This window comes from Macaca mulatta, chromosome 9 (assembly GCF_049350105.2).
Source record: "Macaca mulatta isolate MMU2019108-1 chromosome 9, T2T-MMU8v2.0, whole genome shotgun sequence".
Taxonomy (NCBI): Eukaryota; Metazoa; Chordata; class Mammalia; order Primates; family Cercopithecidae; genus Macaca; species Macaca mulatta.
In genome coordinates, this window is record NC_133414.1 from 96,946,246 (window position 1) to 96,965,979 (window position 19,734).

The window sequence follows — 19,734 nt, forward strand, 5'->3', positions numbered from 1 at the left end:
GGCTGCATAAATGTCTTCTTTTGAGAAGTGTCTGTTTATATCCTTCGCCCACTTTTTGATGGGGTTGTTTGATTGTTTCTTGTAAATTTGTTTAAGTTCTTTCTAGATTCTGGATATTAGCCCTTTGTCAGATGGATAGATTGCAAAAATTTTCTCCTATTCTGTAGGTTGCCTGTTCACTCTGATGGTAGTTTCTTTTGATGTGCAGAACTTCTTTAGTTTAATTAGATCCCTTTTGTCAATTTGGGTTTTGTTGCCATTGCTGCCATAAAACTGTTAATGGGAAGAGAGATCACGAGGTAATGAATTCAAAGCCAAAGGAGTCTAAGGGTGACAACCAGGGTTTCTCTTGATCCATACAATTTCACTTTTCTTTATTAGAGATTTGAAAAATAATAACTACAGCTAATGATTGTCATCATAAGAATTTGTTCAACCATTATTATGCGAGTATTCTATACCTGACCTTTGCACTTGAGATCATCATTTACCAAAAACGACAATAAAGCTAAATAACATCAATTGAGCATCTAGTATTTGCCAGGCATTGTGGCATACATACAAATCTCATTTATTACAATGATCTTGAGAAGCAGGCATAATTTCTTTTCATTTACTAATTAGGAATTTAACATTGATAGAAGTAGCTACATCAAGATAGCACAGCCAAAAAAATGATAGAGTCAAAATTAAAGTTAAGTTCTGTTCGATGCCAAAGATCCATTCCAAAATCCTGTAGTTTTCCAATATTCATGAAAGATGAAAAGAGCATTCAAAATCCTAGCTCCTTCCTCTCCTCTTAAATTCCATTCATTTTTTGCTCTATGAGCCAATTGTCTCTTTAGCTCTAGTTGCCAGAAAAAATGTTCATGAAGATTTCCAAGTTAAATAATAAGTCTCAAATATCAGACACGATTGATTTTATGTTGACAAAAAACAATACTTTCCTGATTTATACATATCATGACAAGAAAACATACAAAATATTTTCAATTAATGCTAAGATTTTATCAAAAGCTTTTCCTACATTATAACTTTCATACTTTGTCACTTCCTTTTTTTTTTTTTTTTTTTTTTTTTGAGACGGAGTTTCGCTCTGTCGCCCAGACTGGAGTGCAGTGGCGCGATCTCGGCTCACTGCAAGCTCCGCCTCCCGGGTTCACGCCATTCTCCTGCCTCAGCCTCCGGAGTAGCTGGGACTACAGGCGCCCGCCACCACGCCCGGCTAATTTCTTTTTGTATTTTTAGTAGAGATGGGGTTTCACCGTGTTAGCCAGGATGGTCTCGATCTCCTGACCTCGTGATCCGCCCGCCTCGGCCTCCCAAAGTGCTGGGATTACAGGCTTGAGCCACCGCGCCCGGCCTACTTTGTCACTTTCATACATTATAACTTTCATACTTTTTCACTTTCATACATTATAACTTAGGCCAAATCAATTCTGCCCAAGACTAATTTTTTAAAATACTTATTTTATCTATCACTTAAAATGCTCCAAGACCTTCAAATTCAAACTGATTAAGCACTTGAGGTAATCCTCAAACCAATTCTTATTTGTTTTTGAGACAGAGTCTCGCTCTGTCACCAGACTCGAGTTCAGTAGTGCGATCTCGGCTCACTGCAACTTCCGACTCCCTGGTTCAAGCGATCTCCTGCCTCAGCCTCCCAAGCAGCTGAGATAACAGGCACGCACCACCGCACCCAGCTAATTTTTGTATTTTTAGTAGAAACAAGTTTCACCATGTTGGCCAGGATGGTCTTGTTCCCCTGACCTTGTGGTCTGCCTGCCTCGACCTCCCAAAGTGCTGGGATTATAGGTGTGAGCCACCGCACCTGGCCAAACCAATTCTTGTTTGCCAGGCAGCCATTCTTACTCTGTATTCCGTGAACTTTCCTTTCAAGTCAGCCTCATTTATTAACTTATCAGAACATATCTTGCTTACTCTTCTCCGCTACTTTGCTTAGGAAATTCCCCACGTCTGGAAGAACCTTCCCTATCTGGTACGTGTGTCCAGATGCTCCCAATATTTCTAGACCCAGCTTTAGCCCCATCTCTTTTGTGAGGGCTTCACCATCTTGTTAGTTCTCGATACTCACCCTGTACTATAATATCCCACAGCTCTTAGTTTCTTCCTACTCATATGTAGAGCATATTTTATGTGTATATATGTTTATTCCATTTTACTATAAGCAAAAATCTTATGCTTTGGGGCAAAGGTCCAATTCTGTTCCACACAGCATTATAGTTATTCAGCATCTACTCAGATATAGGCACAATTTAGAATACTTCGTGTTCTAATTTAAAGTATATTATCTGACAAAGGGCCTAAAGTAGGTGATTAGAAAATATTGGCAGAAGAAAGAAAACTTTTTTGAAGACATGCTATGATCTAGGCACTGCAGTAGACATTTTTATATAATTTATCTTATTTAATCCTAACCACAGCCCTAGAGGTAAAGTTGGGTTCTTTAAACTTTTGTAGATGATATTGATATTATAAAACTGTAAACAATTCTCCAAAGATTACATGTGTGCAGGAGTTAGTATCAAACCTATAGTTTCCATTTCTGAAATCTATGCTTTTTTTCTTCACTGTAGTAGAGTTTTCTTGTATTTAGTCTCAGAAAAACAATCTTTTGAGATTGTCATATGCCTGAAAAGGCCAGAAGAGAAATAATGTAGATTAGTAAGAGTTACCAAGAAAATCTCTTGTTGAGCAAAACTCAAGCTCTCTAAACAAATACTTGCTTTTAAAGAGTTTTTTTTTGTTTAATTTTTGCCACTAAACACTCCCCTAAATTATCAACAAGATTATAGTACTTTATTTTAATACAGTAATTTAAATTTAGTTGTAATTTTTTTCTTTAAATTTTAAGGATATATTCAGTGCTTAATCAACCATTTCCCATGGATTTACTTATATCAATTTTTTTACCCATATGAATTGGACAGTTTCTGTGCAACAGACACACCTCCAATGTAACATTAGATTAAATTCCAGTTTAGCTAAGGATTTAAAGCAGGATAAATACACAGGGCAGGAACGACTATACCTTAGCCTAACGTAGCTTCCCTTAAATCCCAAGTCTCTATCTGAGCCACAAACAGGGGTCAATGACACTGCTAGTAGAATCTCAGCTGGATGAGAAGTTTATTTCTTGTTCATCTACCTGACTTGGTGCCCTATTTGGGCTGCTCCCTAACTCTCTGACTTCTTGTTGGGTCACTAATGGGAGGTGTTGGCAGGGAGGGGATCATAAAGTAGAAGGAAAAAGAAGGCGGCAATTTGGATATCATCACCACTCTGCCATCTCCTCCCACACAGCAGCATTCACTTCCTGCGCTCCTGCAGTTTGGCAGCAGCTGCTGGGGGGTCGGCTTCCATGGCTTTTTCTCTGTGTCTTTCAGCTTCCACTGTCTCTTTGCCCCTTCCTCCCTGGCTCCAGCAGCTGGGTGTCTCACTATGTCTTGTTCATTCCTTGAACCATGCTCACAGATCTGTAAATAGCTCCTTTTTTTTTTTTTTTTTTTTTTTGAGACGGAGTCTCGCTCTGTCGCCCAGGCTGGAGTGCAGTGGCCGGATCTCAGCTCACTGCAAGCTCCGCCTCCCGGGTTTACGCCATTCTCCTGCCTCAGCCTCCCGAATAGCTGGGACTACAGGCGCCCGCCGTCTCGCCCGGCTAGTTTTTTGTATTTTTAGTAGAGACGGGGTTTCACCGTGTTAGCCAGGATGGTCTCGATCTCCTGACCTCGTGATCCGCCCGTCTCGGCCTCCCAAAGTGCTGGGATTACAGGCTTGAGCTACCGCGCCCGGCCAATATCTCCTCTTTAATAAACCATTGTTAATTTAAATCTTCTCAGTTAACCCTCTTGCTTCCTACCAGGCCATTGATTTGATATATGTAATTAGAACAAATTATGAACTACAACCACTTTTGTTTCACTTTTGGTTGTTTCTGTAGCTTCAAATTTATACCCAGAATCTGAAATGTAAACATTTATAATTCATGTTTTTACAACCAAATTATTTCCCAAATGCCACAAACTAACTATATTCTCAGTCCTGGCTCAGAATTACTTCAGTTCTTCATAAAAAATAGTTTCTTTCTTTCCACCTGTACATAAAGACCAACAAAACCCATCAAAATAAATATGTCTTTGAATTACAGATGCTCATATCTAAGTCAATCAAAAGAGAGATTTCTTGCATTTCCAGTTTGAAACAAAGACTAAAAGTATTACATGTTTTTTAGGAACTGAATATTTTCCTTTTCCCAGTTTTGTTCATTTTTGGCCTTCATCTTTATGGCTTCTTTGGAATTAGTTTCAAGTACACCTTGTATCGTATACACTGGCTAGATTAACTAGTTTGTTCCTCTGGACCAAAATAGTTTGGAGAGGGAGGAGGAGTAAGGGAGGTTGTGGTTAAGGATGGGAGAGGCTACATCAATAATTAATACAAAGCTAACACTTAGTGAAATACCTATTACTGTGTAATTACTAAGTAATTACCATTGCTTTCAAAACACTGTATATTTTTAAGTCATATAATCCTGAAACTAACATGAGATCTTGTTATTGGCATCTTGCATCTGAGGTGAGAAAGACAGGAGAGGAAAAAGAACATTTTCCTAGGTCCGACAGCAATAAATAACACTGCTAGGACTTGAATTACACAGCCTGCAGGCAGGTCTAAAATCAAGGCTTTTAATCACAGCACTTAAATGCTATTCAGATATTAATGCTTATGTTCTCCCTTCTCTGCTTGCTCATTTCAGCAAAACAGAAAATAAAAATAAATACAGTCAACCCTCCACATCTGGGGGTTCCATGCCTGTGGATTCAACCAACCATGGATCAAAAATGTTCAGAAAAAAACTGCATCTGTACTGAACATGTACAAACATTTTCCTTGTTGTTATTCCCAAAACAATACAGTATAACAATGATTTGCATAGGATTTACATTTTATTAGGTATGATAAGTAATCTAGAGATAAGTTAAATTATATCAGAGGATAATGGTATGTTATATGCAAATACCAGGCCATTTTATATCAAGAGCTTGGGAATTCCTGAATTTTGGTATTCACGTGGCATCCTGGAATCAATCCTTCACGGATACCAAGGGACAACTGTAAATAAATGTATCTGATCATACTACCATTTAAACTGAAACAAAATAAAGCAGAAATACACCTCTGAAAAACAAAGCCATTTTAGAAATGTCTGACCTATTATCAGTGGTGGCATAAATGCTCCTGAAACCTGGTTCCTGAAAGCAGGCTCTTTGCTATGGTGAGAAAAAAAAAAATCCCCAAATTATTTTTGGGTCACCATTTATGTTACAAGCCTAGGATGGCTGCCACGGCTTTAAATGTGTATACACCATTGTCTCTCAGACACAATATTTTTCCTGGTTATAAGATATGACCTACACCATTGTATAATAGTTGCAATTCCTTTCTACTAGTTAGGACAATATTTGTAACAATTTTGACAGTATTGGTATTTAGAGGTTGATTGCAACATTTATACACATTATACCATGCCAAGCAATTTAATGTAGAAGTTTAAAAAAACAGTATGTACTAAGTGCTTAACCCAACATTTTCTTTGGTTTCAATTCATTTATAACGTACTCTTTAACCCATGTGGTTTCCCAGCAGACAAAATGTGTTCCTGCTACACGACACCCTTAAGGGAGCTTGAGGGTAACTGAGGAGCTCCAGGGTTTGGTCAGTGGTTCACACACCTGGCTAATCATCAGAACAATCTAGGCAGAGTTCCACAAATACAAGTTCCCAGGCTCTACCCTGGAGCTTCTGATTCTAGTTCTAATGAAGCTCTGAAATTTGCAATTTTTTATCTCCCTAAACAATTATGATGGTTTGTCAGTATGAAGATTTCACCTGTGAGAGGATATGAACAGTCTACGAACTTCCAATTAGCCTGGAAAATATTTATTTTTATGAAGTTCATTGATCAGATCATTGAAAGGACTTATATGATCTCACAGTATAGAAGCCAAAGGATAGCATGCAAGAGCAGGAAGATAATGCCGGCAAGCAACAGGGCCCTCAGATTCTCCCAGACATAGCTCTTCAGGGTCATCCTTATGCCCGCAAAGAAATACTTTGTCTTCAGATTAGGTGACAAGATTTGTACAAGAAACCTTGGTTTAGGGGGAGCTCCCTAACAATTTGCTTATATAGACAAGAAAGCTGTCTAGCTAATTATGCTGGTGAAAACCATCAATAATTAAGCTGGGCCTGAGTGCCACCTTAGGAGGTTCAAAGTTTAAATTACACTCTATAAATGATTATTTATTCCACTGCCCTGATCTTGGCCAAGAGTCAGCAGTTGATTTCCATGTTCCCCAGAGATAAGCACAGGGCTGTTCTAGTCCAACTGCAAATTAACTATATCCTATACAATTCTATAGATCCAATTCTCCCTGCATGTGCAGCCCTGAAGTACAGGGTTGAGTGCAGTTAAAGGAGATCTGTACATGAGCCAGGGTCAATCTAGGGCTTTAGCAACAGGTGGACCCTAATATTTAATCCTAACTTGGTTCTTAGGTCTATTTATCATTGTCAAATTTCTGCTTACATTACCTCTGTTTTTACATAATGTCTACATTTTTTCCATTAGGACCCTTAAAATATGAATCACAGTTATTTTACCTTCCATCTCTAAGTCCAACATTTCTGTCATATCTGAGTCTGGTTTAATGCTTGCTTTGCATTTTCTGTGTTTTTCCTGCTTTTTAGCATACCTTGAATTTTTGTTGTTATTGAAAGCTATATACATATATTTGGAAAAGAGAACGAGACACGGTAGGCCTTTAGTGTGAGGTTGTATCTTAATCTGGCTAGGATTTGGGCTGTGTCCAGCGTTTTCGGTAGCTGTAGGTGTCGAGTTTTTCAATTATTTTAATGTCCTTGTTTTTGTCTCTGGTGTTGTCTTTAGGTTTCCCTAAGAACTCCTTCTTAAATAGAGTCTAAAGTTTGCAGGTCTTTTGGCTACAAATCTACTGTTATTATATTAGATCCCCATTGATTTGGTAGCAAGGAGTGGGAGAAAAGAGAATTCTGTAATCTTGTGATTAAATCTCAGTTTTTTAGCAGATCTTTCCATGAGGGCTGTGACTTTCACAGTTGCTTTTACCTTTTTTTTTCTCCTCACTTAGGTAAGACAGAAAGGCTGTGGGTGGCTGGAATTGGGTAATTGCCCTTCTGTCTACATAAGATAAGGCTCTGATAAGATCTTTTTCAGTGGAGCGTAGGACTTTGTTACAAGAAAAAAATGGTCATATTTCAAAGTGGTTACTTTTCTCCTCCCCTTGCCAAAGACTAGAGATGATTTTTCTCGCTTCTTCATGATGAGAACTTGTTGGGGTTCTTGGAGGTAAAAACCTCTGAATATGCTGAAACCCTGCTAAGACTGTGGCTCCAAGGAGTTTTTTATTCTTGAGCTATGTCACAATCAACTTACGGCAATTTATCTGAATTACCATTCAGGTGACCCATCCAGTTTTTAGTTCCGTGGTTCCTGCTCCAGGTAAGCTGATGTCAGTTGTACTCCGTATTCCTCTGTCTCCATATTTCAAAATGGTAGTTTGTCATGTGACTGCAGTTGTCTGATGGGTCCCAGAAAAGTTGTTGATTTTCAGTGTCTTTAGCTTTATTCCTGTTGTAAGGATAAGGCTGATGATTTCAAAACTCTTTACATGTTAGAATTGGAACCTAGAGTACAAAGATGTTTTTTATAAAGAACTTGTGACTCTATTTTGGAGTCAAAATTAGAGGAAGTAACAGCAAAATATTATACCAGCCATAAGTTACAATTCCTTTTGTATTGTAGATGATACATTTAGAACTTAGTTCATTGTTTTCCTGTCTATGTAAAAGCAGGTTTATAAAAAAAACACTAATAGTATTGACAAGATTATATGGTAATATTTTCTTAATTTAAAAAGTTTTAAAAAGACCTTTTAGAACCTTTTTGCTAAAAAAAAAAAAGATGCAAAAATACTAATTTATGACATACTAATATTAATGTCCTGTCATTTTCTAGAAGACAAGGACAAACTGATACATCATGAAAAGAATTTATTTAGCCAGAGTGAATATATTCTTCTTTATCCTCATTGTCTTTATAGAAACCTCCAAATGAGCAGCAGTGCGCATCTATAAAGGCTACATGGACAATTCAGAGAAAAAAAAAAGTGAACATGATTTGATAAGAATAGAGTACTATTCTAAAGTAGAGCAAATTTCTAAAATCTTTCACCTCTAACATTTTCCCAGTATTCATTTATATGAATTAAGTGTTGACTGGTGTTTCCACGAACTTACCTGTTTCTTCAGTGTAAACCATTTGGAGTCTTTGGATGCAAGTAAACACTATGAAGCATATTATTTTATTCACTTTTGCTATAAATTTACATTAGCTATTCCATTCAGTTCATCCACATTGTCTGAATTAATGGCATGAGGCTCTAATTGTTGAAGTCTGAATAATGTATCCAAAATATATTTTATAAAAGTTTTTTTGGCTGGGCGCAGTGGCTAATGCCTGTAATCCCAGCACTTTGGGAGCCTGAGGTGGGCAGATCACGAGATCAGGAGTTTGAGACCACCTTGGCCAACGTGGTGAAACCCCGTCTCTACTAAAAATACAAAAATTAGCTGGGTGTGTTGGCAGGCACCTGTAGTCCCAGCTACTTGGGAGGCTGAGGCAGGAGAATTGCTTGAACCCAGAAGCAGAGGTTGCAGTGAGCCAAGACTACGCCACTGCACTCTTGCCTAGGCAACACAGTGAGACTTTGTCTCAAAAAAAAAAAAAAAAAAGTTTTTTTTTTTAATAGTGGTATGAATTGTAACTATGTTCTTTTATATTTGTCTTTGACTAAGAGTGATGATAAAGTCTCTACCTTGCTCCTAACATTTGAAAATAAATTACTATGATGCATTTGGCAATACACATGTACATACAGACATATGGAAATAATATTTGTTTAGGATCACAAAGGATTTTATACTGCCATTTTTCATATACTTCACAACAAAGATAGTGATATTTCTTTCTTTCTTTCTTTTTTTTTTTTTTTTGAGACAGTCTCGCTCTGTCGCCCAGCTGGAGTGTAGTGGCGGGATCTCAGCTCACTGCTAGCTCTGCCTCCTGGGTTCACGCCATTCTCCTGCCTCAGCCTCCCAAGTCGCTGGGACCACAGGCGCCCACCACCGCGCCTGGCTAATTTTTTGAAGTTTTTAGTAGAGATAGAGTTTCACCGTGTTAGCCAGGATGGTCTTGATCTCCTGACCTTGTGATCCGCCCACCTCGGCCTCCCAAAGTGCTGGGATTACAGGCGTGAGCCACCGCGTCTGGCCAGATAGTGCTATTTCTAAGTTTTCTGGCAGGATGATATGCCAAGCAAGGAATGATTCAATTACACATTCAGAAATCATTCAGTTTTACATATGTGTGACAGAGGAATACAGATTAGTTGGAAAAGAAAATGCATTGTCACCAAAAATAGCATTTATTTTATCATTCGGATGTTATTACTGCAGTTATCTGTCAGGAATCATGTTTGGTCCTTTGGGATTTCTTTTGTACTATAATTTCAAGAATTTGAAAGTCATATTCTTTCTGCATGTTACAAAGTTACTCTTTTTCATATCAAAAATTGATTCTTTTATGTGAGTTTCCCACTTCAGCATAAATTGTTTATTACTAAATGGCTTTGTAAGGTTGCAGGAAATACACTTACCTCTTTAATATCCTTTTAAACCAAAGTGGAATGGAATCCACAGGGAACATTTAGTTGTATTAGGAGACTGGAAAATTTGACTAACTTGCTATATTTTTTTGTGAAAGGGTTGATAAAGGAAATTTTCTAAGGTAGTTTGATCTTTATTAAATCTGTTTTTCTACAAAGAAAGCCAGTTTCTACAACAATTGCCAATGTTACTTGAAAGTAACAAGGCAAATGTGTCCTCTGTACTTTCTCTGCACAAAAGTAGAAAAAAATGAAAAGGAAAAGTTGAACTTTTTCTCTCATTATATAAAACTGTGATCATTCAGTAGTGTTGTGTGCAGTGATCTCTCTAGAAATTTGTTGAAACAAATAGTCATCCTCATCTGCTACTATAGATATAATTTTGATAAAGTACCATACCAAAACAATGTAAAATAATTGTGACACATGTACTATCTTAAATTGCAAAGTATGCTAATGGTTGTTATAAGTCTGAAGTGGGTCTTGGAAATTCTCCCTCTAAATCACACCCACTTCCTCAATTTCACGGCTCAGGAAGGTTGGCTCTGAAAGGATACAAAAATAATGAAATAGTGTCTACAAGTCCATGTTTCCTGACTTTCAACCCCAATGCTCTTTCCAAGTCAAATATCCGTTAGCTTACCTAACTAGCCTGAGCATGGGATGGTATCCAGCTAATAGTTACTGAGTGTTTGACATGTTCAAGAAAGAGAGGAAACCTGTCACAGAGAGGGAGACATTGGCAAGACAAGCTAAGGAACAGGTCACCAAGAACCAAAAGCAGCAGAGAACACCTTATGCAGAAATAGAGGAATTAGCTAAGTACCCAGAAGGTGCAGTATTTATGAGCAATAGATGGGTACAATTTGAGGGGTTTCAGTTTCACTGAGTGGAGTACTCACATGGTAAGCGAGAAAGGAATTGGTCAGACCCATGGAGTGCATTCTGATAGTCTCTGAGAGGAAATAACAAGGAAAGTGAAAAATAATTGGCTGGAAAGGCAAAATGATAGCATTCTAATGATAAGTTTGACTTAGTGTTAGCAAACTTATGAATCCTTGCCCATAAATCTTCAGGCAGTTATCCATTCTCATTAATCTAGGGGGAACTGGGCTCTGTTTGGGCTCTGCATATCAAATATTGCTTTGGTATGTGGGCCACAGGAGCCCTGCTACTCCTGCCACACATAAACCAGAGGTTCCGTGGACAGTCATACTGGCTCATACATGCACTGAAATATTGATCCCTGTATGGCTCAGAGAAGCTGAGTGGAATCTGAAGCACTTGAAGCTGGATTAGCAAACAAGAAACATGCTATGAGAGAGAGAGTGGAAAATAGGAGGTAAGATGATAAAGGGAATATAAGGCAAGCATGCATTCATATTCTATAGTCACCATAAGAAGCTACACATGCAATAAGGATGCACAGACCCTCCGTAAACCAGTTCTGATAGCATTCTTCCTCCACTCTGATGTGATTGCGCAAAATTGAGGTGGCTCAGCTGAAGGGTAGCAAGCTGATCAGTGAGCACCAGTACAGATTTACAAATGCTCCAAGTAAATGACATTTAAATACCAGTCACTGGCTTTTTCAAACAAGGTCATTTATTATAAATAAAAATCTCCCAGGAGGGGCACAGTGGCTCGCTCCTGTAATTCCAACACTTTGGGAGGCCAAGGCGGGTGGATTACTTGAGGTCAGGAGTTCCAGACCAGCCTGGCCAACATGGTGAAACCCTATCTTTACTAAAAATACAACAAATTAGCCAGACTTGGTGGCACATGCCTGTAATCCCAGCTACTCGGGAGGCTGAGGCAGCAGAATCACTTGAACCTAGGAGGCAGAAGTTGCAGTGAACTGAGATCATGCCACTGCACTCCAGCCTAGGTGACAGAGTGAAACTCTATCTCAATGAAGGGGTCCAGCCCCTCCACACCTGTGGGTGTTTCTCATCAGGTGGAATGAGAGACTGAGAAAAGAAAGAAACACAGAGACCCAGTATAGGGAAAGAAAAGTGGGCCCAGGGGACTGGAGCTTAGCAAACGGAGGACCCATGCTGGCACCGGTCTCTGAGTACCCTCAGTATTTATTGATTATTATCGCTACCATCTCGGAAAGGGGTATGTGACAGAACAACAGGGTAATAGTGGGGAGAGGGTCAGCAGGAAAACATATGAACAAAGGTCTCTGTGTCATAAATAAGGTTAAGAAAAGGTGCTGTGCTTTGACGTGCATGGATACAAACATCTCAGTGCATTAAAGAGCAGTATTGCTGCCAGCCAGCACGTCTCACCTCCAGCCCTAAGGTGGTTTTCTCCAATCTCAGTAAATGGAACATACAATCGGGTTTTACACCGAGACATTCTATTGCCCAGGGACGAGCAGGAGACAGATGCCTTCCTCTTATCTCAACCACAAAAAGGCCTCCTTCCTCTTTTACTAATCCTCCTCAGCACAGACCCTTTACCCCTTTACAGGTGTCAGGCTGGGAGCCAGTCAGGTCTTTCCCTTCCCATGAGGCCATATCTCAGACTGTCACATGGGGAGAAACCTTGGACAATACCTGGCTTTCCTAGGCAGAGGTCCATGAGGCCTTCCACGTGTGTATTGTGTCCCTGGGTACTTGAGATTAGAGAGTGGTGATGACTTTTAACAAGCATACTGCCTTCAAGCACTTGTTTAACAAAGCACATCCTGCATAGCCCTAAATCCATTAAACCTTGAGTCAAGGCAGCGCGTGTCTCTGCAAGCACAGGGTTGGGGCTAGGGTTACAGATTAACAGCATCTCAAGGCAGAAGAATTTTTCTTAATACAGAACAACATGGAGTCTCTTATGTTTACTTCTTTCTACATAGACACAGTAACAGTCTGATCTCTCTTTTCCCCACACTCAAACAAACAATCAAAAAAACAACTCCCATTGTCACATGGTTAATGGGCGTTCCTTCAACCTCCCAAACTCTCTATCAATATGAAAGTTGCATGGTGAGGGAAGTGACTCCCTCTCCTGGAGCACACCCCTAAGGTGTATCCAGTTGCACCAAGTCACCCGTTCTGTGATGGAGTTAGGAGACCAACTGTATGCATTCTGCTAACCTTTGCTTCCCCAGTAACCCTGATATTTATGCTTAAACCCTATGGCTTGACACTTTTTGAAAAGCCCAAGAGATAGGAAGTTTCTTCATTGTATGGTTACGCTCTGGCTTTAAACTAAAAATTGATTGCAGAGAGGCAGAATTGTGGGAAGGTAAACATTAGTCTTTGGAGTCACAGTTAATCTTCAGCTTAAACAGTGTCTCTGGCACTTAAAGATTGTGTGACCCCAGGCAATGTATATAATTTAGGATGTGGACACTGATAATACTAATGCCTGCCTAATAGATTCTTATAAGGACTAATAAAGAACTGTATGCAAAGCACTTAGTACTGTGTCTGGATCAAGGTAGGTACCCAATAAATACTTGCAGGCATGTATGTATAATGTACATCATAAGTACTTCATAGAAGTTATTCCTGTCCTCCTTTTCTTTTCTTCCAATTCAACCTGCCAGCCTATTTTATTTTCTTCCTTTTTGTTTTTCTTTTCTTTTCTGAGACAAGGTCTTGCTCTGTCACCCGGGCTGCAGTGCAATGGTGCATTCTTTGGCTCATTGTAACCTCCTTCTCCTGGACTCAAGTGATCCTACCACCTCAGCCTCCTAAGTAACTAGGACTACAAGTGCCAGCCACTGTGCTGGGTTAATTTTTGTAATTTTTGTAGAGATGGGGTTTTGCCATGCTGCCCAGGCTGGTCTCAAACTCCTGGGCTCAATTAATCTGCCCACCTTGGTCTTGCAAATTGCTGGGATTATAGGCATGAGCCACCCCACCTAGCTAGCCTATTTTCTTTATTACCGGGTGGTCGCCTGACCTCTGAGTCACCCTAACGAAACACAATGCTGGGATTTTTGCTGAAAGCATGGGGAAGAAAACTTTTTCTAGTTAGGTTGCTAAACGGCAAGAATGTGTTCCTGGGGCTGCTGTTAGATATCTTGGCAATACAAAAGGAGGATAGTCTAAATCAAATAGAACAGTAGAAATAAAATTTTTATACAGAAATTTGGTCTATTAACTTTGGCTATTTATATAAATTAATTCATCCTTTATAAGATGAAGATTCATCACAACTAAGTATAAAACAACAAAGTACACAACTATATCAAAGCTTCAGTCTGTAAAGACAATTTTCAAGAAGCGTCTTTTGATTGAATTGAGAAATGTCAGAACCATTTATTGAAATGCTCTAAAAGAGAGAAAGATGTATCAATTGATAAATTCTATCTAACTTGAATAAAATTAAATCAGTTATTAACAGTGGTCAATCGCCTCCTTCATTCTACTCCAATTTAATTTAGCAGATTTTTTTCTTCAAGAGATTGTGCTAAGCATTGTGTAAAGACAGACTGAATAATATACATTTGCTGTCCTACCTAAATAATGGGGTCATTTTGAGAATTTAAATAAGAAATGATGTATATGATACTTTTTGTAACTACCTACTTTTCAGAAATCTTTCTATTGCAAGTGAGTAAACCAACTTGATTAAACAAACACTTCTCAAGAATAGGGAGTGGGGTCTAGTGGTTCTAGTAATCAAAGTCCAGGACTGTCTCTTCAGGGGTGGCTAGATTCCGAGGCACAAGAAGATAATAAATAATCTGCTCCTGTTTTTTCTGATAGCTCTGTGTCAGTTCTATTTCCTGTATACTGACTTCCTGTTCAGGCTATTCTCCTTTTGTATTGCCAAGATGTCTAACATCAGCCTCAGGATCACATTCTCACAGTTTAGCAACCTAACTGGAAAGAAAAGTTCTCTTTGCCCTGCTTTCAGTCAGAATCGCAGCACTGTGTTTCATCAGGGTTACTCAGAGGCCAGGTGACCATCAGTGAGCCATTCATTGTCCAAGTAGATGGAATGCTTGAATTGGTCAGACTTGAATCAGTTATTCCTCCCTAGTTCTATGGGCTGGAATCAATCTTACCCAAGCTATCCGGACTGGAAATAGGAGAGAAAAATTAGGTGTTTCCTATTAAATGAGAAATGTATGTTGAACAAACAAAAACACTATAGACTACAAGGATATTGGTTAGAATTATGTTACATATAAATTACATAATAACTCAGTATAAGTTTATTTCTCTTTCAAATAATCTAAAAATTGTTAGTCTATAACTAATATGGATTCCATTCAGTAATGAAAGGGTCCGCAAACTATAGCCTGCAGGCCATTCTGGCCTGACACCTGCAATGTAGATAAAGTTTTATTGAAACATAACCATGTTAATCATTATGTGCTACAACAGCAGAGTTGAGTTAGTTGGAACAGAGATCATTTGGGTCACAGAGCCTAAAGCATTTATTATCTAGACTGTTACAGAAAAATAAAAACTAAAAAATGTCAAAGAAAATGTCAAACCCTGCTCTAGGCAATAAAAGTAAACCCCAATACATTTCAAATGATGAAAATCACATAAAGTATGGCATATTACTACAACTGAAAGATCTGTCACAAAAATAAAATATAATCATCAAGTATTCCAAAAATTTAAAAAAACAATAAAATTAAAAATAACTCATGGATAAAAGATGAAGTCATAATGATAACACAAATATTTTCAACTAAATGATAAGAAAAACCCAGTACATCATAATTTGGAGATGTAGCTAAAGAAGAAGTTAAAGGTTAATATAATTGATAAACACCTAGCAGTACAGAACTGATCAAAACAGAGAGAAGGAGAGAGACAAAGAGAAAAAGAGGGAGAGAGGAAGAAAGGAAAAGAAGGAAAGGAGGGGAGAAAGCATGTGAGAGAGAGTGAAAGACTGTAAAAAATGAAAAGGGGAACATCATAACAGATACTACAGCTAGCAAAAGGTGAAGGAATATTAGGAACAATTTTATGCCACTAAATTTGACAACTTAGATGAAATGGACAAACTGCTGTTTAAATTTCTTGAAAAACACAACTTACCAATTTGGACCCATGGAGAAATAGAAAATCTGTACAGTTCAAAATCCATTAAAGGAATTGTCATTAAAAGTCAGGTTATGAAGAAATCTTCTAGTACACAAGATATTGCTGGTGAACTGTAACATTTGAGAGAGAAATAATACCAATCTCACATGAACTCTTTCAGTAAGTAAGTGAAGAAAAAAAAAAAAAAGTGGGAGGCAGGACATTCCCAACTTGCTTTAAGGTAGGCATATCATTGATATCAAAATCTTAGGGTTTACAGGAAATGTAGACTAATACTCCTGATGAAGCTACATGCAAAATAACTTAAAACATCAGCAAATGCAATCCAGTAGCACTCTCAAACTTATCAATATTGCCTTAAGAGAAGAAACACACCAAAAATAAAATCTTTATGTTGAGCATCTTGAGAAGATTATTGTTACAGGACCTCAGTGAACTTAAAGAATGGTCTGTTTTCATTTCTATGTCAATAAACCCTGACTATCACCCAAGTCCCTGGGAAAAAGAAACTTGATCTGTGATATGAAGTCATTAAACATTCTGGTGTGAGACACATGCCTTCCTGGAGGTCTTGACTTTTTCAGCTCCCTTGCAGGACTCTTTCTCCTGGCAAAAGGTCACCTGGGAGCACAGGACAGTGGTTCCTTCCCTTGTGCCTGCCTGTCCCATCCCCGCGTGCCGGGTGATCCTATCCAGGCTCAGCTTCGGCCCTGGCAGAGACATCACAGGGTAGAAGCACTGCTGGGAGGCGCAATGAAATACTGTATTTTTCCCAGGAAAGAAGAAAACTTTAAAGTTGCAAGCTCACACATAAGTCTGTGAGGAAACCAGAACTATCAGTTCAGAAAGTGGGGGCTTGATGGCGCTTTCACCAGCAGTGAGAAACAATCACCTGTCAGCACTACCACCAAATTCTAGGAAGAGCCTCCCGCTCCTCCGGTGAGCCTGGAGCTGACATCACAGCCGCCGGTCTCCGAGTTCACCCGGAAAACACAGGGCATGGGGAATCCTGTAGGTTCACACCACCAAAGGGCAAAACTCTTGCCTCTTTGGACAAAGGGACTGTTTAAAAGTCCGTTCCTTCAGGCACAAGGACAGAGTCACTTAAGGACTTAGGTGCAGGTCAACACCCGTGAAGCTCCGGGGATTGGCACCAGGACTTCTGGCCACAGGGATCTGCAGCATGCAGAGAGTGAGCTGACTCGGGAGGTGGTGACTGCTGACTCTGGTGTGGTGCTGAGGTTAGTAGATCCCCCAGAACCCACCATGGGCTACAGTGGAATGCTGGCATTTCTGCAAGAGCCAGAGCTACATTGAGAGGGGTCTAACCACGCTGCAGTAAATACCATCTGAGAGTTCACAGTGCTGTCATAAACATAATTTCATAGAATGAGAACTCTTAAGCTTCTGATGGGTAATGTTAACATGAAAATCAACTGAAAAAAATATGGGCAGAGGGTATTTGAGTATGAAGAGTATTTCATTTCTTTGTGGATCTGATCTGGGATGTGGGCACTTGTGAGTGAATAGCACCATGGCTGAATTTTAAATTCACAGTTCTTTTGTGTAAAAGACACACGGGCAGAATTCCATTAATTTAGTGAATATGATTAAAGTAGATGCTCAAACTAGAGCAAAAATCAGAAAGACGTTTCTCTTTGTGTTGAACGCTGTGTAATCCAGTACTACTTGATAAAGGGAGTAACATCAAAGTTGAGACTCAGGTGCACACTCCTAGAGCAATTTGACATTGCCAGGACCTCCAAGTGTGATCAGTGGAACCCTCTAGTTGAGCAGGGTAGAGAACTGCTCTCTAACAATTGAGTAAGGTTTCCCGAGTCTGACCCCGGCATTCGTCATGCACAGTAGGACCACCTTACAATATGGCATATTTTAAGATTGGTTCTGCAATTGTAACCTCAAAGTCTAGCAAACCCTTAGTGCATTTCCTTTGGAAGATAATTTCAATATAACTATAACTTAAGAAGCTAACTTGTTGTAACTGTCATTGATGGAGCATTGAAATAAATATCCAGAGCTTAATAAAATTGCTTTAAAAATATCTGAGAGGTTTCTCTACTATAAGTATTATTAAAATAAATCATATAAACATATTACACATGCCCTGTGAGCCATGTTGTCACCCCTACTCAGTCCAGATCAGATTCAATTACTTCCACCTGGTGTCTCCCTTAGCATATGAGGATTATGGGAATTACAAATCAAGATGAAATTTGGGTGGGGACACAAAGCCTAACCATGTAACAAGCTGAGAATCAAATCAAGAACTCAACCCCTTTTACACTAACTGCAAAAAATTAAAATAAAATACTTCGGAATATGCCTAACTAAGGAGGTGAAAGGCCTCTACAAGGAAAACTACAAAACACTGCTGAAAGAAATCATAGATGACACAAACAAATGAAACACATCATGGATGTGTAGAATCATGAATTTCTGAATTTCATCTCATGGATGGGTAGAATCAATACGGTGAAAATGACCATACGGCCAAAAGCAATCTACAAATCCAATGCAATTCCCATCAAAATACCACCATCATTCTTCACAGAACTAGATAAAACAATCCTAAAATTCATATGGAACCAAAAAAGAGCCCGCATAGCCAAAGCAAGAGTAAGCAAAAAGAACAAATCTGGAGCCATCACATTACCTATACTATAATATAATACAGTATAGTATATTCAAACCATATTATAAGGCCATAGTCACCAAAACAGCATGGTACTAGTATAAAAATAGGCACAGAGATCAATGGAAAATAATAGAGAACCCAGAAATAAAGCCAAATTCATACAGCCAACTGATCTTTGACGAAGCAAACAAAAACGTAAAGCGGGGAAAGGACACCGTGTTGAACATATGGTACTGGAATGATTGGCAAGCCACATGTAGGGGAATGAAACTGGATCATCATCTCTCACCTTATACAAAAATCAACTCAGGATGGATCAAAGACTTAAATCTAAGATGCGAAACCATAAAAATTCTAGAAGATAACATTGGAAAAACCCTTCTAAACATTGGCTTAGGCAAAGACTTCATGACCGAGAACCCAAAAGCAATGCAACAAAAACAAAGTTAAACTTAAAAGCTTCTGCACAGAAAAAAAAAAAAAAAAAAAAAAAAAAAAAAAAAAAAAAAAAACACTCAGCAGAGTAAACAAATAATGCACAGAGTGGGAGAAAATATTTTCAATCTATACATCTGACAAAAGACTACTATGCAGAATCTACAAGAAACTCAAATCAGCAAGAAAAATACAAACAATCCTATCAAAAAGTGGGCTAAGGATATAAATAGGCAATTCTTCAAAGAAGATATACAAATGATCAAAAAACATATGGAAAAATGCTCAACATCACTAATGATCAGGGAAATGCAAATCAAAACCACAAGACAATACCATCTTATTCCTGCAAGAATGACCATTATCAAAATATCAAAAAAGAATAGATGTTGGTGAGGATGCAGTGAAAAGGGAACACTTTTACATTAATGCTGTGAATGTAAACTAGTACAACCACAATGCAAAACTATAGATATTCCTTAAAGAACTAAAAGTAGAACTACCATTTGATCCAGCAATCCCACTACTGGGTATCTACCCAAAGGAAAAGAAGTTATATGAATAAGATCCTTGCACACTCGTGTTTATAGCAACACAATTCACAATTGCAAAAATATGGAACCAGCCCAAATGCCCATTAATGAACAACTGGATAAAGAAACTGTGGTATATGTATATAAACATACCATGGAATACTACTTAGCCATAAATCACAACGAAATAATGGCATTTGCAACAGCTAGGATGGAACTGGAGATCATTATTCTAAGTGAAGTAACTCAGGAATGGAAAACCAAACATTGTGTATTCTCATTTATAAATGAGAGTTAAGCTATGA

At 38.6% G+C, this 19,734-nt stretch overlaps 1 long non-coding RNA gene across 2 annotated transcripts in view; it reads left to right on the top strand.

The window, feature by feature from the left end:
- The first annotated feature begins 7,154 nt into the window (after positions 1 to 7,154).
- Positions 7,155 to 19,734, top strand: part of LOC107000198 (uncharacterized) — a 29,200-nt gene continuing 16,620 nt past the window's right edge. The window contains exon 1 of one of the 2 annotated variants that reach the window (XR_013397853.1): positions 7,155 to 7,561. This is a non-coding gene — a long non-coding RNA (uncharacterized LOC107000198). The remainder of the gene's footprint in view (positions 7,562 to 19,734) is intronic. The other variant, XR_013397852.1, reaches the window with a different exon arrangement.